The 19,973-nt window shown below is 46.9% G+C and overlaps 1 protein-coding gene across 4 annotated transcripts in view; it reads left to right on the top strand.

The window, feature by feature from the left end:
* Positions 1–19,973, top strand: part of LOC125145123 (CD48 antigen-like) — an 82,847-nt gene that overhangs the window by 16,631 nt on the left and 46,243 nt on the right. The gene's annotated exons all lie outside the window — the stretch shown is intronic.

The following is a 19,973-nucleotide window of genomic DNA, read 5'->3' as shown; positions in this document are numbered from 1 at the left end:
GTGAGGGGTCCAGAGTGAGTGAGTGTGCTGGATGTGAGGGGTCCAGTGTGAGTGAGTGTGCTGGATGTGAGGGGTCCAGAGTGAGTGAGTGTGCTGGATGTGAGGGGTCCAGAGTGAGTGAGTGTGCTGGATGTGAGGGGTCCAGTGTGAGTGAGTGTGCTGGATGTGAGGGGTCCAGAGTGAGTGAGTGTGCTGGATGTGAGGGGTCCAGAGTGATTGTCTTTGCCCTTTTAGCTCACTCTGGAGAAGTACAGATCTCTGAGAGGGGGGATAGTTGTGCCAATGGTTTGCTCAGCAGTCCGGACTACCCTCTGTAGTCCTCTGAGGTCAAATTTGGTGGCTGAGCTGAACCAAACAGTCACTGAAGTGCAGAGGATGGATTCGATGATTGCAGTGTAGAACTGTTTCAGCTGTTTTCAACTGATCCTGTGGCAGGTTGAACCTCCTCTGCTGGCGAAGGAAGTACAACCTCTGCTGAGCCTTTTTCACAATGGAGTCTATGTGAATGTCCCACTTCAGGTCCTGGGAGATTGTGGTTCCCAGGAATCTGAATGACTCCACTGCTGTGACAATACTGTCCATGATGGTGAGTGGGGGGAGAGCAGGGGGGTTTCTCCTGAAGTCCACGATCATCTCCACTGTCTTGAGCGTGTTCAGCTCCAGGTTGTTAAGACTGCACCAGACAGCCAGCCGCTCAACCTCCAGTCTGTAAGCAGACTCGTCACCATCCTGGATGAGGCCGATCAGTGTGGTGTCATCTGCAAACTTCAGGAGCTTGACAGAGGGGTCATTCGAGGTGCAGTCATTCGTGTACAGGGAGAAGAGCAGTGGGGAGAGGACACAGCCCTGGGGGGCGCCAGTGCTGACGGTGTGGGTGCTGGATTTGAGTTTTCCCACTGGCACTAGCTTCTTCCTGTCTGTCAGAAAGCTGGTGATCCACTGACAGACAGAGGAGAGCACGGAGAGCTGGGTTAATTTGGGCTGAAGGAGTGATGGGATGATGGTGTTGAAAGCAGAGCTGAAGTCCACAAACAGGATTCTCACATAAGTCCCTGGTCTGTCCAGATGTTGCAGAACATAAGGCAGTGCCATATTGACTGCATCATTCACAGACCTGTTTGCGCTGTAGGCAAACTGCAGAGGGTCCAGTAAGGGTCCAGTGATGTCCTTCAGATAAGCCAAACCCAGTCTTTCAAATGATTTCATGACCACAGCCGTTAGAGCCACAGGTCTATACTCATTTAGTCCGGTAATTTTGGATTTCTTTGAGACGAGGATGATGGTGGAGCTTTTGAAGCATGAGGGGACTTCACACAGCTCCAGTGATCTGTTGAAGATCTGTGTGAAGATGGGGGCCAGCTGATCAGCACAGTGAGGGGGATGGTGTTGTGTAGTTGGTGATGGCCCGCAGACCTTTCCACACTGAAGCTGAGTAGTTAGAGGAAAACTGAATCCGTAGCTTTTCGGAATAACTCCTCTTTGCCACTCTGATCTCCTTTTCCAGACTGTATTTGTCCTGTTTGTACAAGACTCTATCCCCATTCCTGTGAGCATACACTTTGTCTTTGGTCTGATGGACCTGGCTGAGTTTTGAAGTGAACCATGGCTTGTCATTGCTGTAGGTTAAGTGAGTCCTGGTGGGAATGCACAAATCCTCACAAAAACAAGTTTAGCTGATTTCAGTTTCTGTCTGTAGGTCGGTATGAGATGAACTAAACAGAGAGTCCCAGAGCTGCCCGTGGGACAGAGTGAAATGCTTCCTTTATTGTTGTGTATAAAATGATCCTATTTGACATGTAACATGCTGTCTGTATTTTGGCAGTTCACGTGAGAGAATCACTTTATTAAAAATCCCCAAGAATTATTAATACAGAGTCCGGGTGTTGCTCACTCTCTGTGATCATATCAGGGAGTGTCTGTAAGGCCGAGCTCATGTGTGCTTGCGGGGGGATGTAAACACACTTCTGAGAAGAAGCAGCATCATCTGAAAGAGTAACATCGACACACACAAATGTGAACACAAATGTTAATGAAATTAATAAAGTGAAAGAGGTAAATGTGACAGACACTTACGACAGCAGATGACTGTACAGTATTATATACTGACTATGACACCCAGATTCTTATACACACATAAGATCTGACTTCTAGAGACGATCAACATAGACAAGTTAAAAGCTCCTGGTAAGATGAGGAGCCATTTTGATTATCACCCTAGTGTCCTAAGGATCATTGGCATCCTTATGATCTGCCTGTTAATAGGAGGGAATGCAGAAAAGACTCCCACCTTTAGTAGAAGTCACAGAGACGTGTCTGATGATGACTTTCCTCCGCCAGAACATGTACTTAAAGGTAAACTGAATAAATTCTTTGATTCCTTATTCCACAGTATGGGATGGCTCCGGTACGGAATCAACTAGAAGTCACACATTATCGGCTTGCCACTTATATTAACTTCACTAATCGGGCATTACATCTGCTCTGTGCTGCCTGCCTCACTGGACTCGCTACTATTTGCATATCGTAGCAACCGTTCCACAGACGATGCTATTGCTCTCACCCTACACACTGTTCTCTCCCAGCTGGAAAATAAGAACACCTACTGTATGTGAGAATGCTGTTTGTGGACTACAGCTCAGCATTTAACACCATAGTGCCTTTGTTGCAAATCTCCAGACTCTAGGACTAAACAGATCTCTGTGCAACTGGATCCTGGACTTCCTGACAGGCAGGAATCAGGTGGTAAGAATGGGCAGCAACACTTCATACCCGCTGATCCTCAACACCGGTGCTCCTCAGGGCTGTGTCCTCAGCCCACTCCTGTACTCCCTGTACACACATGACTGTGCAGCCACACACAGCTCCAACGTCATCATCAAATTCGCTGACGACACAACGGTGATAGGCCTGATCACCAACAACCATGAGACGGCCTACAGAGAAGAGGTGAGCACCCTGACAAAATGGTGTCAGGAGAACCACCTCTCACTCAACATTGACAAGACCAAGGAGCTGGTGGTGGATTTCAGGAGACAGAGCAGAGAACACAAACCAAGCACTATCGACAAGACACCTGTGGAGCGGGTGAGCAGCTTCAAGTTTCTGGGTGTTAACACCAGTGAGGATCTCACCTGGTCCATACACACCGAGGCAGTGCTGAAGAAGGCACATCAATGCCTCTTCTTCCTGAGACAGCTGAGGAAGTTTGGAATGAGCCCCAGCATCCTCAGAACATTTTACACCTGCACTATAGAGAGCATCCTGACGGGCTGCATCACTGCCTGGTTTGGAAACAGCACCGCTGGCAACTGTAAAGCTTTGAAAAGGGTCGTGCGAACTGCCAGCCATATTGTTGGAGGTGAGCTTCCCTCCCTCCAGGACACCTGCAGTGTATAAGAAAAGTTCGGAGGATCACTAATGACTCCAGCCACCCGTCCCACAGACTTCTCTCTCTGCTCCCCTCAGGAAGATGTCTCCGCAGCATCTGATCCTGCACTAGTCGACTGAGGGATAGCTTTTTCCCTCAGGCCATCAGACTAATTAACAGCCATAACTAACACAGCATACAGCATACTTCCACAATATTCAACAGTTCAACACTGGACTATACACACACATGCACACTGCATTAGTACTGCATCAATACACACGGGACTACACACACACACTGCATTTAATTTAAAATAACAATCTATCTGACAATAAGCTATCGGTACCACAGGACATTTCTGTATCTGTACAGTCTGTTGCACCTTACATGATACATATATATTACAGGTATATCATACTTATACATATATATATTATTTATATTTATACTTATACATATATGTATGGGTATATATGTGTAGTAGAACACTGTGTGTACTGACTATGTATGAGCACATTGCGGTAGAAAATGAGTGAGTGAGTTTTATTCCAAGGTGAATAAAAGGGTTTAGTTAATGAACAGTAATTCCAGCTATTACACTCACTCACTCACTCACTCACTCATTTTCTACCGCTTATCCGAACTTCTCGGGTCACGGGGAGCCTGTGCCTATCTCAGGCGTCATCGGGCATCGAGGCAGGATACACCCTGGACGGAGCCAACCCATCACAGGGCACACACACACACACACACACACACACACACACACACACACACACACACACACACACACACACACTACGGACAATTTTCCAGAGATGCCAATCAACCTACCATGCATGTCTTTGGACCGGGGGAGGAAACCGGAGTACCCGGAGGAAACCCCCGAGGCACGGGGAGAACATGCAAACTCCACACACACAAGGCGGAGGCGGGAATCGAACCCCGACCCTGGAGGTGTGAGGCGAACGTGCTAACCACTAAGCCACCGTGCCCCCCCCCCCCCAAGCTATTACATTTACAGCAATATGATTATATATGTTTTTTTTATTGTAAACTGTAATAAATTGCAATCACTTGATTTGGTTGTGATTTTAGAAATTTCTTATGTTATTAGTCACTGAACATATTTTTCTGTGTATGGCCTGTTACCTAAAATAAAGCTGTCCCTCCTGATTTACATATAGAAACAGAATCAGAATCAATGTTTTCACATGCGAGGAATTTGTTTTAGTGACATATATATCTAGTGACATTTTAATTATATATATATAATTACTTATATAAATTTATATATTTACACTATTTACTGTAGAGTGTCACTAAATGAGGATGAGTTAACATTCTGATTCTGGTTCCTCTCAAGGATTCTTCATGTCCTCTCAGGGAGTTTTTCATTTCTTTGATGTGCTTGTTCATTAAGGATGTGTATATATATATATATATATATATATATATATATATATATATATATATATATATATATATATATATATATATAATAGTAATATCTATTACTTTTTTTCTCTCTCTTCTGTTTCCATACTTCTGTAAAGCTGAGAAAAATGGGATTTTGTTAAAAGCTCCATAGAAATAAATTGAATTGAATTGAATAACAAAAACTCCATAGATATCGATACATAGATGTTGCCTTGGGGTTCTAAAAATGCATCAACACCGCTGCCATCTTTGTACAGGGGTCTTGTACTTCAAACGCATATGCTGCGAAAGAAATCTAAAAACCAGACAGCAAGGGATTACATTTCACAAGTGAGAATGTGTTTTATTATATTGAATGTTAGGAAATTATATTTCTGCTTACGTTGGTTTGTTTCAGTCCTTGGTTAACGACGACAGCTCATCCATGCTTCAGTAGTTCCCATTCAATTTTGACAGGAAAACCGACAATGTTTTTAGATTCTGAAGCTCTTAATAAGGACATTAAAAATTGACCCATGATTTTTTTGCTTAAAGGTGAAGACCCAACTTTATGTATGTTCTGTAAGATTCCCTTATCTGTCAAACATATTTTATTAGATTGTCCTGAACTTAATACAAGCAGAATGCGCTTTTATCAAGTTACTTCACTTAAGGACATATTTAATGACATTATTCCTGAAAAAGGCTTGGATTTTTTTATCGTATGTTAATTAAAAAAATTGTATAATATGACATATTTGTTCTTCGTGTTCACATTGTTGAGACTCAAGATGGCATAGACAACAATTACTTTAGCTTAATTTCACTGGTTGTCTGTGCCTTTCAAAAGTTGAGACAACACCATGTGCAAAGGTTTATACTCTGGTTAACAAATGGTTAACTCAGCTGACAGTCCTGGAAGGATGTCACCAGTTAGCTTGGCAGTGTAACACACAAGTTCAGCCTCAAAATCAAACTTTTTTTTTTGGTTTATGTGACTTTAGTACATACTTATTTAATTTGGCAAAAGTATTGCAGGACAGGAATAAACCAAAAAAACTAGAAAATGGCATTCATGACGATTCATGGTGATTTTTATTTCTTTGCCTACATTGACGCTGATGCATTAAGAGGAGGGGGTCCCCTGTACCAAGATGGCGGCTCTATTGACGCATTCGTTCCAATGTACTGCCGTACCCAAGGCGACATCTAGTGTAGATATTTATGCAAAAACTCCTTACAGCATTATTGTGTGATGTCATTTCCATGCGATGGTAAGTGACATAAGTGAAGGACCTTTGCTGACCAATCAGAGCACCCGAAAATATTCAAATAAGTTTCTTTGATTAGCAACCGACAGCTAAAAATATAAAACCGAATTATTTTATTATCTGAGTGTTTATGTTAAACTAAAACAATAATAATTTATCATTCTCAATTAAAGCATGTGAAAAACAACCCAAATAAACAAAAGGAGACACTATTAGTGTTAACACCTTTAAACCTCCTGCAGACCTTTTCTGCATTCCTATACAAATTAAGTTCAAGTTCAAGTTTTTCTTTATTGTCAACTCTTTCACATGTACAGTATATACACAAAAAAAAATCGAAAAAGGTATTTCTCTCAGTCCCAAGGGGCAAAATATTAGCAATGAGATTTAAATAAAGTGCAAAGCATATGTAGATGCAGTGGAGAATAGGCAGACCAATACTGCACAAAGTGACTGGTGCATGTTTCCTTATGTTAGTGGGAGGGGGAGTGGAAGGTCCTTGGGGATGTGGGATCTGAAGGGGAGTGTTGGCTTCATAGATCTGTGGAGCCTGTGGCAGAAAAGAGAAGTGGAGGCAAGTTTGAGAGTGAGTTCAGCTTCCTGATAGCCTGATGAATGAAGCTGTCCTTCAATCTGTTGGTCCTGGCCCGGAGACTCCGCAGTCTCCTCCCTGATGGCAGCAGACTGAAGAAGCTGTGTAATGGGTGGGTGGGATCACCTGCAATGCAGAGGGCTTTTCGGGTGAGACGGGTCGCGTAAATGTCCTGGAGGGAGGGGAGAGAAACACCAATAATCCTCTCAGCTGCTCTCACTATGCGCTGTAGTGTCTTCCGGCAGGATGCGTTGCAAGCACCGTACCACACAGTGATGCAGCTCGATAGTATGCTCTCAATGGTGCCTCTGTAGAAGGTGTGCATGATGGGTGGCATGGCGCTGGCTCTTCTCAGTTTGCGGAGGAAGTTGAGACGCTGCTGTGATTTCTTGGCCAGTGCTGCTGCGTTTCCAGTCCAGGAGAGGTCCTCTGTGATGACCTCTGTCTCTCCACAGTGGCACCGTTGATGGACAGAGGAGCATGCTGAGTGTGCGTTCTCCTGAAGTCAACAACAATCTCCTTCGTCTTCTCCACGTTCAGAGAGAGATTGTTGTCAGTACACCACCCGGCCAGGCGTCTCACCTCGTTCCTGTAGTTTGTCTCATCTTTGTTGCTAATGAGACCCACTACAGTTGTGTCATCCGCAAACTTGATAAAGAGGTTGGAGTTGTGTGATGGTGTGCAGTCATGGGTCAGCAGGGTGAAGAGAAGGGGGCTCAGCACACATCCTTGGGGGGCCCCAGTGTTCAGTGTGATGGTGCTGGATGTGTTGCTGCCGACCCATACTGCCTGAGGTCTTCCAGTCAGAAAGTCCAATAGCCAGTTGCACAGTGAAGTGCTGAGCCCAAGCTGAAGCAGTTTATTACTGAGCTGTTGGGGGATGATAGTGTTGAATGCTGAACTAAAGTCTATGAACAGCATTCTAACGTATGAGTCCTTTTTGTCCACATGAGTGAGTGCTGAATGCATGGCAGTTGAGATGGCATCATCAGTCGAGCGGTTTGGCCGATATGCAAACTGGAAGGGGTCCAGAGAGGGGGGTAGGGCAGACTTGATATGGTGCATGACTAGCCGTTCAAAGCACTTCATGATGATAGAAGTAAGTGCAACAGGACGGTAATCATTGAAGCATGATGGAGACGGCTTTTTCAGGACTGGAATGATGGTGGCAGCTTTGAAGCATGTGGGGACAACAGCTTGACTGAGTGAGATGTTAAAAATGTCTGTGAAGACATCAGTGAGTTCCACTGCACAGTCTCTCAGTACACGTCCAGGGATGTTGTCAGGACCCGGAGCTTTGCATACATTGATCCTGCTGAAGGATCTCCTCACGCTATCCGGGGTCAGCATCATTACCTGGTCACCGGGAGGAGGTGGAGTTTTCTGTGCAGTGGTGCTGTTTTGCTTCTCAAAGCGAGCAAAGAAGGTGTTCAGCTCGTTCAGCAGAGAGGTGTTACTGTCACAGGTCCGTGGTGGAGGCTTGTAGTCTGTAATGGTTTGTATCCCCTGCCACAGGCTCCGAGTGTCTCTGCTGTCACTGAATTTATGGGCTATCCTCCTGGAGTACTGCCTCTTAGCCTCTCTGATGCCACGGGATAGGTTGGCCCTGGCTGTCCTCAGACCCGCCTCATCTCCAGCTCTGAAGACGGCATTCCGCATCTTCAGGAGTCTGTAGACCTCTCCTGTCATCCATGGCTTCTGATTGGCCCTGATAGTGATGGTCTTTGTGACTGTTACATCAACAATGCACTTGGTGATGTAGGCAGTGACAGTTTCTGTGTACTCTTGGAGGTCTGTGGTGTTATTGTATGTGGCAGCCTGCTTAAACATATTCCAGTCCGTGGTGTCAAAGCAGTCTTGAAGAGCCTCCGATGACCCCTCAGGCCACACCTGAATTTGTTTCTGAACTGGTTTGGTGAATTTAATGAGTGGTCTGTATGCAGGCATTAGCATGACAGTAATGTGGTCTGTTGCGCCAAGGTGGGGGAGGGGGAGGGCTTTGTAGGCTCCTTTCTGAGTGGTGTAAACAAAGTCCAAAATGTTATTACCTCGTGTTGGAAAGTTAATGTGTTGGTGTATTTTTGGGAACACACTCTTTAAGTCTGCATGATTGAAATCCCCAGCTATGATGAGAAAAGCATCAGGGTGTGCTGTCTGCTGCTCACTGATGTGCTGGTACAGTTCATGTAGTGCATCGTTCCTGTTGCTGTTGTTGGAGTTTGGGGGAATGTATACAGCAATGAGCAGAATGGCTGTGTATTCCCTCGGCAGATAGAACGGGCGGCACTTAATACTCATAAACTCCACCAGGGGTGAGCAGTGTTTGCAGACCACAACAGCATTGCCGCACCACGCATCATTGATGTAAAGACAAAGCCCGCCGCCGCGAGTTTTTCCTCCCGCGGCGAGAGCTCGGTCCTCTCGATAGCATGTTAGCTGATCAAGCTGAATAGCGTCGTCCGGAACGCTGTTGCTAAGCCACGTTTCCGTGAACACAAAGACACAACAGTCTCTTACAGATCTACGAGCCGAGCGTAGTAGTCGGATGTAATCCATTTTATTGTCTAAAGAGCGTACGTTAGCCAGTACGATTGTAGGGATAGCTGGCTTGTGTGGGTTAGCCTTTAGCCTGGCCCGGATACCTCCGCGCTTACCCCTCTTCTGCTTTCTCTCACGCCTCTTGTGGCGCTTCGGCTGTGGGCGAGATGTAGTAGTGGGGGTCGGTGATGGCGTAGGCCTCCGGAGTAGACCAAGGTCCCGCAGCTCTTCTGCGTGCACGGAGTTTAATTCCAAAAATGTGGTTCTTGCGACATCCAGCAGAAACTCACGGCTGTATGCGCACTTAAGGACAGGTGGATGCGTTGTAGACGTCCAAAAACACAGCGACTCACGAGGTGAAAAACAAGAAAGCACCGTTTTTCCGGGAGAGAGAGAAGCTCAAATTAGGAGCGGCGAGTCAGGAGTTGACCTTGTCTGTTTTGACTGCTTATAAAAAATGAAGTATATATGATAGCCTATTTTTACACCTTCTTTGTCGAACTTGTTTCCAACATATTAACATATATTTTGCAAAAAATTTTGTAATATTTGGTATAATAAACCTCATTAATATGCAAAAATGCCTCATTTTCTAGAAAAAAAAAACAACAGAAATTTTAAATTATTTTCACTATAGAGGCACAAAAGTTAATGCACAATTAAAGGCTGGTATATTTCAAAGCCAGGAGATTGTTTTGAAACCATTTTGACCATTTTTTAAATGTCAGTAAATAATAAAATCTGGGTTTTTTTTTTTGGTCAAATTGACTTGAATGCTTATAAATCAAAAAAATACATTTGTGAACCTTTTACACTTGTAATGTCTATTTGGCATAATTTCTTGTGAATAAAACTTCCTTTACACCTCTTATGCTTTTTATTATATTTAATTTATGAACAATAAACTTCATGAAATTATGCCATGTTTTTGAGTAAAATTAGAAATTATTAAATATTATAAACATCCCCAGGTCAAAGATGACTGATGCAACTAAATTCATAAATAAGAGAGAGGAAACAAATATTATTTGAATATGAAAAAAACAATGTGTGTGTGTGTATGTGTGTGTGTGGAAAGCTTGTTGGTAGAAGAGAAGATATTGTCCCCAGCTGGACAAATGCATATAACAAGAGTGAAATATTTACAAATGATTGTTTGTGTTTTTATATATTGTCAGGGAGCACCCTGCTTCTTCTCCTGTGCACGCCCCGCCTGCACGGAGCTCATCACCAGCGTACTGGTTATCACACCTGCTCCTCATTACACTGGCCTATATAAGCACCACATTTGCTCCATTCCAGGGTCCGTTATTGTTTACTGTTTCCAGTGTGTTTACTCTGCGAATTCATTCATTGAACTCTGTTTTGCTGGTGCCTCTGCTTCCGCCTCCCTCACATCGCCTAACAGAATAACGGACCGAAGGAAAAAGGACAGGATCCGCCAGGCTTACCTCGCGATGGATCAACCACCCAGCACGGCTTCCGATTCAGTTCGGGACCTCATTGCCGCGCTCCGAGCCGCTTTCCCTTCCTCCGCTGCTCAACAAAACTCCCCCGCTTCCACCGGCAGCCCCATGGCGCTTCCGGTTGCCTTTTCCGGAGAAGCCTCCGAATGCCGCGGTTTCCAGCTCCAGGTGAATCTCTATATTGAGATGCAACCACAGCGATTCCCCACCGAACGATCCAAGGTAGCGTTCTTCATTTCCCTCCTCTCTGGGAGAGTGCTGGCTTGGGCACAATCACTGTGGGACGCGGCTAGCCCGGCTATGCAGTCTTACGCTGGGTTCACCGCGCACTTCCTGGAAGTGTTTTGCGCCTCCTCCGGCGTCCTTACCGCGGCCGACCAGCTGCTCAGCTTACGTCAGGGGAACAACAGCATTTCAGATTACAGCCTTCATTTCTGCACCCTGGTGGCATCTAGTGGCTGGAACGAGTCAGCGCTTCTCGGCATTTATCAGCAGGGATTGAATCCTGAGATCAAGCAGGCCATGGCAGTGCATGAGGATACAGTGGGGCTGGAGAGCTTCGTCCAGAAATCCATCGGGCTCTCTCAGCGCCTGGCAGCCTGTCATCCCGCTCCCACTCCTACTCGACCAGGCCGCGCTGCAAGGTACAACGGCCGACCTGGACGCCAAACCTATGCTGCTGGGCTCCCAGAGACTGTCCCGGAGAGAAGGAGACCGCCGCCTGGCCATGGGAAGGTGCCTGTACTGCGGATCGCCGGGACACTCCGTCACTCGGTGCCACACACGCCCCGTTCGTGCTGCGGTGAGTACGGTTGAGGTCGATGCGTCCACCAACATCTCACCCTTATCCAAGCTCACTGTGTCTCTTCTAACCCCTGCTCTATCTATCTCTGTACATGCCCTAGTTGACTCCGGCTCAGCGGGGAACTTCATCTCCCAGGCCTGCCTCAACAGCTTACGCCTCCCCCGAGAGAGGGGCTCCCAGGACTCAGAGGTGCAAACCATCCAGGGACGCCCGCTGGGAAAGGGGTGGGTGAAGTACTGCACCCCGGTAGTGACACTCCACGTGGGGCTATTCCATCAAGAGGAGATCAGGTTCCTGGTCCTGGAGTGTTCCACCGTCAGCGTGATCCTGGGGAGACCATGGTTACAAAAGCACGCGCCGAGGTGCTCCTGGGATCCTTGTGACGTCCGGGAGTGGGGTCTCTGTAAGGAGCACTGTCTCTCCCAGCTTCCGACGCGGGTCCAGGGGGCAATGATCGGCACCACCCGGGTGGAGGAGGCTACGACTGCAACTCAGCCGAACATCCCTGAGGAGTACCGGGACTTCGAGGACGTGTTCAGTGCCCAGGCCGCCACCTGTCTACCCCCTCATCGACCCTGGGACTGCTGCATTGACCTGCTCCCCGGTGTTAAGCTACCCAAGGGATGCAAGGGTTTTCACCAAGCTCGATCTGCGGAGCGCATACAACCTAATCCGCATAATTAAGGGAGACGAGTGGAAGACTGCCTTCATCACACCCTCGTGGCACTATGAATACCGGGTCATGCCATATGGCTTATCCATCGCTCCAGCCGTCTTCCAGGCGTTCATGAACGAGGTACTTTGGCCCTATCTCCAGAGGTTCATCATGGTCTACATAGACGACATCCTGATCTACTCCCGGAATCGGGAGGAACACCTGAGACATGTGCGTGCCGTACTGGAGGTACTGCGTTCACACCGGCTCTACCTGAACCTCTCGAAGTGCGAGTTCCACCGCCATACTATCCCCTTCCTGGGCTACATCATCAGTGCAGAGGGGGTCCAGATGGATGAAGGAAAGATAAAGGCAGTGAGAGAGTGGCCCGTTCCCTAGTCGATCAAGGAGCACCAGCGTTTCCTGGGTTTCGCAAAAGCCGGATCACCGCCCCCCTCACTTCACTCCTCAGGGGTAAAGCCCGATCCCTGAGGTGGACCAGGGAGGCTCAGGAGGCCTTCCACGATCTTTGCCAACGCTTCTGTAGCGCTCCTGTTCTGCGTCACCCAGACCCCCAGAGGCCCTTCGTGGTCGAGGTCGATGCGTCTTCTACTGTAGTGGGGGCCACACTTTCCCAGCGATCAGGAACCCCTGCTCAGCTCCACCCGTGTGCCTTCTTCTCCCACAAGCTCTCCGCAGCCGAACAGAACTATGACATTGGCAACCGCGAGCTTCTGGCCATCAAGCTGGCCCTGGATGAATGGAGACACTGGCTGGAGGGAGCCGATCACCCATTCACTGTAGTCACCGACCACAAGAACCTCCAGTACCTACGAGAGGCACGGAGGCTTAAACCCCGACAGGCACGCTGGGCACTCTTTTTCACCAGGTTCCGGTTCCACATCACCTATCGGGCCGGTACACTCAACGGCAAAGCCGATGCTCTATCCCGGATGTACGGGCCGGACGAACCCAGTGACCCGGAACCCATCCTTCCTCCCAAGCTCATCCTCGGGCCCATCATTTGGGAGATCAACCACCGGATTCGCACGGCATCGCTCCACGAAGCCACGCCTGCGGGATGCCCAGATGGACGTGTCTTCGTCCCGACCCCCATGCCGATGCAATCTCATCACATCAGTCCATGAAGGACCGGGCACAGGCCATCCAGGTGGAAAATGAACGGTCCAGCTCGTCAAAGCACGATACTGGTGGCCCGGCATGACAGAGGAGGTCACACGGTACGTGCAGGAATGCCCCACCTGTGCCATTTCCAAGGTCCCATGCCACCTGCCCGTGGGCAAGCTAATGCCGCTCCCTGTCCCTCAGCGCCCCTAGTCTCACCTAGGAATCGATTTTGTGACTGATTTGCCCCGGTCGGAGGGCCATACCTGCGTCCTGGTGGTGGTAGACCGATTTTCTAAGGCCTGCCGCTTCATCCCCCTGAGGAGCCTGCCGACCGCCCTCGAGACAGCCGAAGCCCTGTTCCATCACGTCTTCCGGAACTTCGGACTCCCCAAGGAAATCGTCTCAGACCGAGGGCCTCAGTTCATGTCCCAGGTCTGGAGAGGGTTCTTCAAATTCCTGGGGGTGTCCGTGAACCTAACATCAGGATACCACCCGCAGTCTAACGGCCAGGCCGAGTGAAAGATCCAGGAACTGAGCCGTTATTTGAGGACCTACTGCAGCCAGGATAAAGAGGAGTGGTGTCGGTTTCTGCCATGGGCCGAGTAGGCCCAGAACTTGCTCCGCCAGGAAACTACAGGACTCACCCCTTTCCAGTGTGTGTTGGGATTCCAACCGCCCCTGTTCCCTTGGTCGGATGAGCCTAGCAATGTGCCTGCAGTCGATTCATGGTTCTGGGAGAGCAGTAGGGTGTGGGAGTCTGCACACACCCAGCTGCGTCGAGCCCTCCGCAACACCCGCCGACACGCCGCGGCTGGAATCACCACGTTTCCGTCCCGGGGACCTTGTGTGGCTATTTACCAAGGACCTGAAACTGAAGCTGCCCTGCCCCAAGTTGAGCCCTCGGTTCATTGGGCCCTTCAAAATCACCCTACCTTCCATGTGTCCATGCTCAAACCTTGTGCCTCTCCTATGTCAAACCTTGTGCCTCTCCTATGTCGTCGCCAGGTCAGGGTGTCTGGTGCCACCCCTGGGGGAGGGGGTGGTGTCAGGGAGCACCCTGCTTCTTCTCCTGTGCACGCCCTGCCTGCACGGAGCTCATCGCCAGTGTGTTTACTCTGCGAATTCATTCATTGAACTCTGTTTTGCTGGTGCCTCTGCTTCCGCCTCCCTCACTTCGCCTAACACACACACACATATATATATATATATATATATATATATATATATATATATATATATATATATATATATATATATATATATACTTTATTAGGTACACCTGTCCAACTGCTCGTTAATGCAAATTTCTAATCAGCCAATCACATGGCAGCAACTTGGCATGTAGACATGGTTAAGAAGATCTGCTGCAGTACAAATTGAGCATCAGAATGAGGAAGAAAAGTGATTTATGTGACTTTGAATGTGGCATGGTTGTTGGCGCCAAACGGGCTGGTCTGAGTATTTCAGAAACTGCTGATCTACTGGGATTTTCACGCACAACCATCTCTAGGGTTTACAGAGAATAGTCCAAAAAAGAGAAAATATTCAGTGAGCGGCAGTTTTGTAGGCGCAAATGCCTTGTTGATGCCAGAGGTCAGAGGAGAATGGCCAGACTGGTTCGAGCTGATAAAAAGGCAACAGTAACTCAAATAACCACTTGTTACAACTGAGGTATGCAGAAGAGCATCTCTGAATGCATAACATGTTGAACCTTGAGGCAGATGGGCTACAGCAGAAGAAGACCACACCGGGTGCCACTCCTGACAGCTAAGAAACTGAGGCTACAATTCGCACAGGCTCACCAAAATAGTGACAATAGAATAGAATATTGGACAATAGAATATTGGAAAAATGTTGCCTGGTCTGATGAGTCTCGATTTCTGCTGCGACATTCAGATGGTGGGGTCAGAATTTGGCGTCAACAACATGAAAGATTGGCTCCATCCTGCCTTGTATCAACGGTTCAGACTGGTGGTGGTGTAATGGTGTGGGGGATATTTTCTTGGCACAATTGAGCATCGTGTCAACGCCACAGCCTACCTGAGTATTGATGCTGACCATGTCCAACCCTTTATGACCACAGTGTACCCATCTCATAATGGCTACTTCCAGCATGTCATAAACGCACCATGTCATAAAGCGTGAATCATCTCAGACTGGTTTCTTGAACATGACAATGAGTTCAGTGTCCTCAAATGGCCGCCACAGTCACCAGATCTCAGTCCAATAGAGCACCTTTGGGATGTGGGGGAACGGGAGATTCCCATCATGGATGTGCAGCCGACAAATCTGCAGCAACTGCGTGATGCTATCATGTCAATATAGTAATAAATTGTTAACCCAACTGTATGTACTTTGTCTGTAGGCTCTGACACTCTCTGTGAAAGCTTCTTGAGGTTTTTTAATGAAAAAATTGCAAACTTGAGATCTACAGTTAACTCACTTTCCGTTGAACAAATAACACCTTCACTGGCACCTGCCACATGGGCTGCCTTTAAACCCATCTCTCTTCAATTACTTAAGGACACCATCACTAAATTGAAGTCCCCTCGACATCATTCATCCAAGATTTTGAAAAATGATTATTGACACAGTTGGGCCAGGTTTAGCGTCATATTTTTAACAAATGTCTTTTAATTGGCTGTGTCCCAGATGAGTTAAAAGTGGCTACTGTTACGCCTCTCCTCAAGAAGCCTTCACTCAATCCGTCTATCTTAAAAAGGTCTTACCTTTCACATCTAAGATTTTAGAAAAACTTCTGTCATTTCTCACCAATAACAGTTTGTCTGACAATTTTCAATCTGGTTTTAAAACTGCTCATAACACTGAGTCTGCTCCTCTGAGAGTACTAAATGATATTTTTTTAGCTACTGACTCTGGAGATTCTGTGGTTCTAATTTTACTGGATTTATCTGCAGCATTTGATATGGTTGACCATTCTACACTTATTGCTGGATTAGAGTCATGGGTGGGACTATCAGGCACAGTTCTAAAATGGTTTCAGTCATACCTATCAAACAGAAAGTATATAGTTAAACATGGAGGGGAGTGACATCTGCTCCACGCAGACTCTCCACTGGCGTCCCACAGGGCTCAGTACTTGGTCCTCTTCTTTTCTCCTTGTATACTCACTCTCTTGGTGAAGTTATTTCATCACATGGGTTCTCTTACCACTGCTATGCTGATGATACACAACTGATCTTCTCTTTCCCACCCTCAGATGCCACAGCTTCTCAGCATGTCTGGCAGAAATTTCATCATGGATGACTGCTCATCAGTTAAAGCTCAATCCTAGCAAAACTGAACTGCTGTTCATCCCAGGTGATTCATCCCCAGGTCACGATCTTGCTATATCCTTGCACAACGATCTGATCTCCCCTTCAGCCACAGCTCACAACCTTGGGGTAACCATGGACAATCAACTGTCCTTTTCCTCTCATGTTGCAAAATGCAAAAGATAAGGAAAGAAGTGCTAGTTGAAATGTTTCCTGAATAAGTAGGTCTTCAATAGCCGCTTGAAAATAGCTAGTGACTCAGCTGTCCGGACCTCTAGGGGAAGTTCATTCCACCACCTTGGTGCCAGAGCAGTGAAGAGTCTTGTAGTATACTTGCCTCTTACCCTGAGAGATGGTGGAACCAGTCGAGCAGTGCTGGTAGATCGGAGGTTGCGGGGTGCAGTGTGAGGAATGATGAGGGCTTTTAGGTAAGAGGGAGCTGGTCCATTTTTGGCTTTGTAGGCCATGATCAGTGTTTTGAATTGGATGTGTTCAGCTACCAGAAGCCAGTGGAGGGATCACAGCAGCGGGGTGGTATGCGAGAACTTTGGCAGGTTGAAAATAAGCCGGGCAGCTGCATTTTGGATCATTTGCAGAGGACGGATTGCGTTCATAGGTAGACCTGCCAGCAGTGCATTGCAGTAATCCAGTCTAGAAATGACAAGAGACTGAACAAGTACCTGAGCAGTCTGTGTGGACAAAAATGGCCGAATCCTTCTAATGTTATAGAGAAGAAACCGACATGAGCGAGTCACATTAGCAACATGAGAGGAACAGCAGTTCAGTTTTGCTAGGATTGAGCTTTAACTGATGAGCAGTCATCTGCCAGACATGCTGAGATCCGGTCAGAAGCTGTGGCATCTGAGGGTGGGAAAGAGAAGATAAGTTGTGTATCATCAGCATAGCAGTGGTAAGAGAACCCATGTGATGAAATAACTTCCCCAAGAGAGTGAGTATACAAGGAGAAAAGAAGAGGACCAAGTACTGACCCCTGTGGGATGCCAGTGGAGAGTCTGTGTGGAGCAGAGGTCACTCCCCTCCATGATACCTGATATGAGCGTCCTTCCAGGTAGGAAGCAAACCATTCCCAAGCTGATCCGCAAATCCCAAGACTCTTGAGGGTGGATAAGAGAGTCTTGTGGTTGACCGTATCAAACACTCTGAAAGGTCAAGGAGGATAAGGATGGTTGACAGTTTGGCTGATCTAGCAGCATGTAGTTTCTCAGAGACATCCAAAAGGGCTGTCTCTGTAGAGTGAGCTGCTTTAAAGCCAGACTGGTTGTGGTCTTGGAGGTTGTTCTGTGAGAGATATACAGACAGTTGATTATAGACAATTTGTTCAAGAATTTTTGAAAGAAATGAGAGAAGTGATACCGGTCTGTAGTTACTGATGTCTGATGGATCCAGAGCAGGTTTCTTTAGGATGGGAATAACCCTTGCTCTCTTGAAAGTAGTTGGTACCTGACCAGATGCTATGGATCTGTTGACAATAGTGGAAATGAAGCGCAAAAGTTCTTGCGAGATGGTCTGGAGCATAGTGGTAGGGAGTGGATCCAATGGGCAGGTGGTAGGATTGCAGGACTGGATGAGTTGTAAAATCTCTTCTGCTGCCACAGTTGAGAAATGTGACAATAAAGGTGTAGGGGAATGTATACTCTGAGATGTAAGTGCAGTCGGGGCTGAAGTGAAGGTCCGGCAGATTTCCTCAATCTTCTCCTGGTAGAAAGAAGCAAAGTCTTCTGCAGTCAGGGAGGATGAAGGTGGAGCTGGGGGGTTGAGCAGAGAAGAGATGATGTTATGGAATTTCCGAGGGTCATGTGAGGAAGCTTCAAGCTTTTCCTTATAGAAGGAAGTCTTGGCAAAAGTCACATCTGAGGAGAACTTGACAAGAAGTGTTCGGTAAAAATCAAGATCTGCATCAAGTTGTGATTTCTTCCACTTTCTCTCTGATGATCTTAGCTCTCTTCGATTGTTGCACAGCACATCTGAAAGCCAAGGAGCAGAACAAGAAGTTGTCTTGGGTTTAGTGAACATAGGGCACAGGAAGTCCATAGTTGAGGAAAGAGATGAGAGGAAAATATCTGTGGCTGAGTCCAAGGGTAGTGAGGAAAAAGATTCAGGATCAGGAAGGGAAAAAAGAGTGCCAGAAGCTACAGATGAAGGGGAGACAGAGTGAAGGCTGCGGCGGGTAAGAGCGAGGGGACGAGAGGTAGTTTTATGTAGGATAGGTAGAGTGATGGCGAAGGATACCAGGTGATGATCAGAGACGTGTTGAGGGGCAGCAGTCACGTCTGTAGCTGGAGAAGGATGGGTGAAAACCAGATCCAGGACATTGCCTCCTTTGTGTGTGGGGATGTAGCTGTTGAGTGTGAGGGTGAATCGAGAAGAGACAGGAGGGAAGAAGAATGTAGCTTGTCAGAGGGGAGGTTGAAGTCACCAAGCACTGTCAGGGGGGAGCTATCGGAAGGGAAAGCACTACTGTAAGCAGTGAGTCCATTTCTTCCAGGAAGTCTCCTAGGGGACCAGGAGGTCGGTAGACAACAATGATAACAAGGTTGATTGGAGAGGTAACTGAAATGGCATGGAATTCAAAAGAAGAGATGGTTAAATGAGAGAAGAGGAGGGGTGTAAAGCAGCATTTCTTTGACAATAATAAACCTGTACCACCACCCCCGCCTGTTTCTCGTGGTGAGTGAGAGAAAGCATAGGCAGAGGATAAAGCAGCTGGTGTAGCAGTGTTCTGTGGGGATATCCAGGTCTCTGTTAGTGCAAGGAAATCAAAGGAGTAATGGGAAGTTAAAGCAGAGATAAAATCAGCTTTCTTTACCACAGACTGACAATTCCAGAGCCCACCTACCAACACTGTTTGAGACTTACACAACAGAGGAGGGTAGATGAGGTTACTGGGATCGTGACCTCTGCTCTGTAGATGAGAGTGTCTGCGAGAGTAGGTCTTGAGTATAGAGATGGGTTTAAGGCACATATTTGTAGTCAAACAAGAGTGAGAATTAAAGGTATGGTAGATTATATAGAAACAGAACTAGACACTAATGTTAGAGAGAGAGATACTGACAAACCTAGCTAGCATCTGTAGCGGAGAACCTTCAATTTAAATAGGTAAGCCCTGCCCCCAATTCACACCTTAAGGGAGACTGAAACTACTCCTGATTAATCAGCTGGGAGAACAACAAAGAAAACCAACACTATAAAATCAACAATGGTATAGAATATAACACAATTCAAATCACACTAATCTAGAACAATGTGAGTTAAGCAGATAGTATACAAAAGACAGGAACCTACTTTACCAGAAGACAATATAATCAAATGTAGAGAGTTAAAGAACACTGAAGAGTAGGCTGGTTCACCTTCAATTTAAATAGGTAAGCCCTGCCCCCAATTCACACTTTAAGGGAGACTGAAACTACTCCTGATTAATCAGCTGGGAGAACAA

The sequence above is a fragment of the Tachysurus fulvidraco genome, chromosome 7 (assembly GCF_022655615.1).
Source record: "Tachysurus fulvidraco isolate hzauxx_2018 chromosome 7, HZAU_PFXX_2.0, whole genome shotgun sequence".
In the NCBI taxonomy this organism is placed as follows: Eukaryota; Metazoa; Chordata; class Actinopteri; order Siluriformes; family Bagridae; genus Tachysurus; species Tachysurus fulvidraco.
The sequence above is the reverse complement of the archived record's forward strand: the minus strand, read 5'-3'. Positions and strand labels throughout refer to the sequence as shown.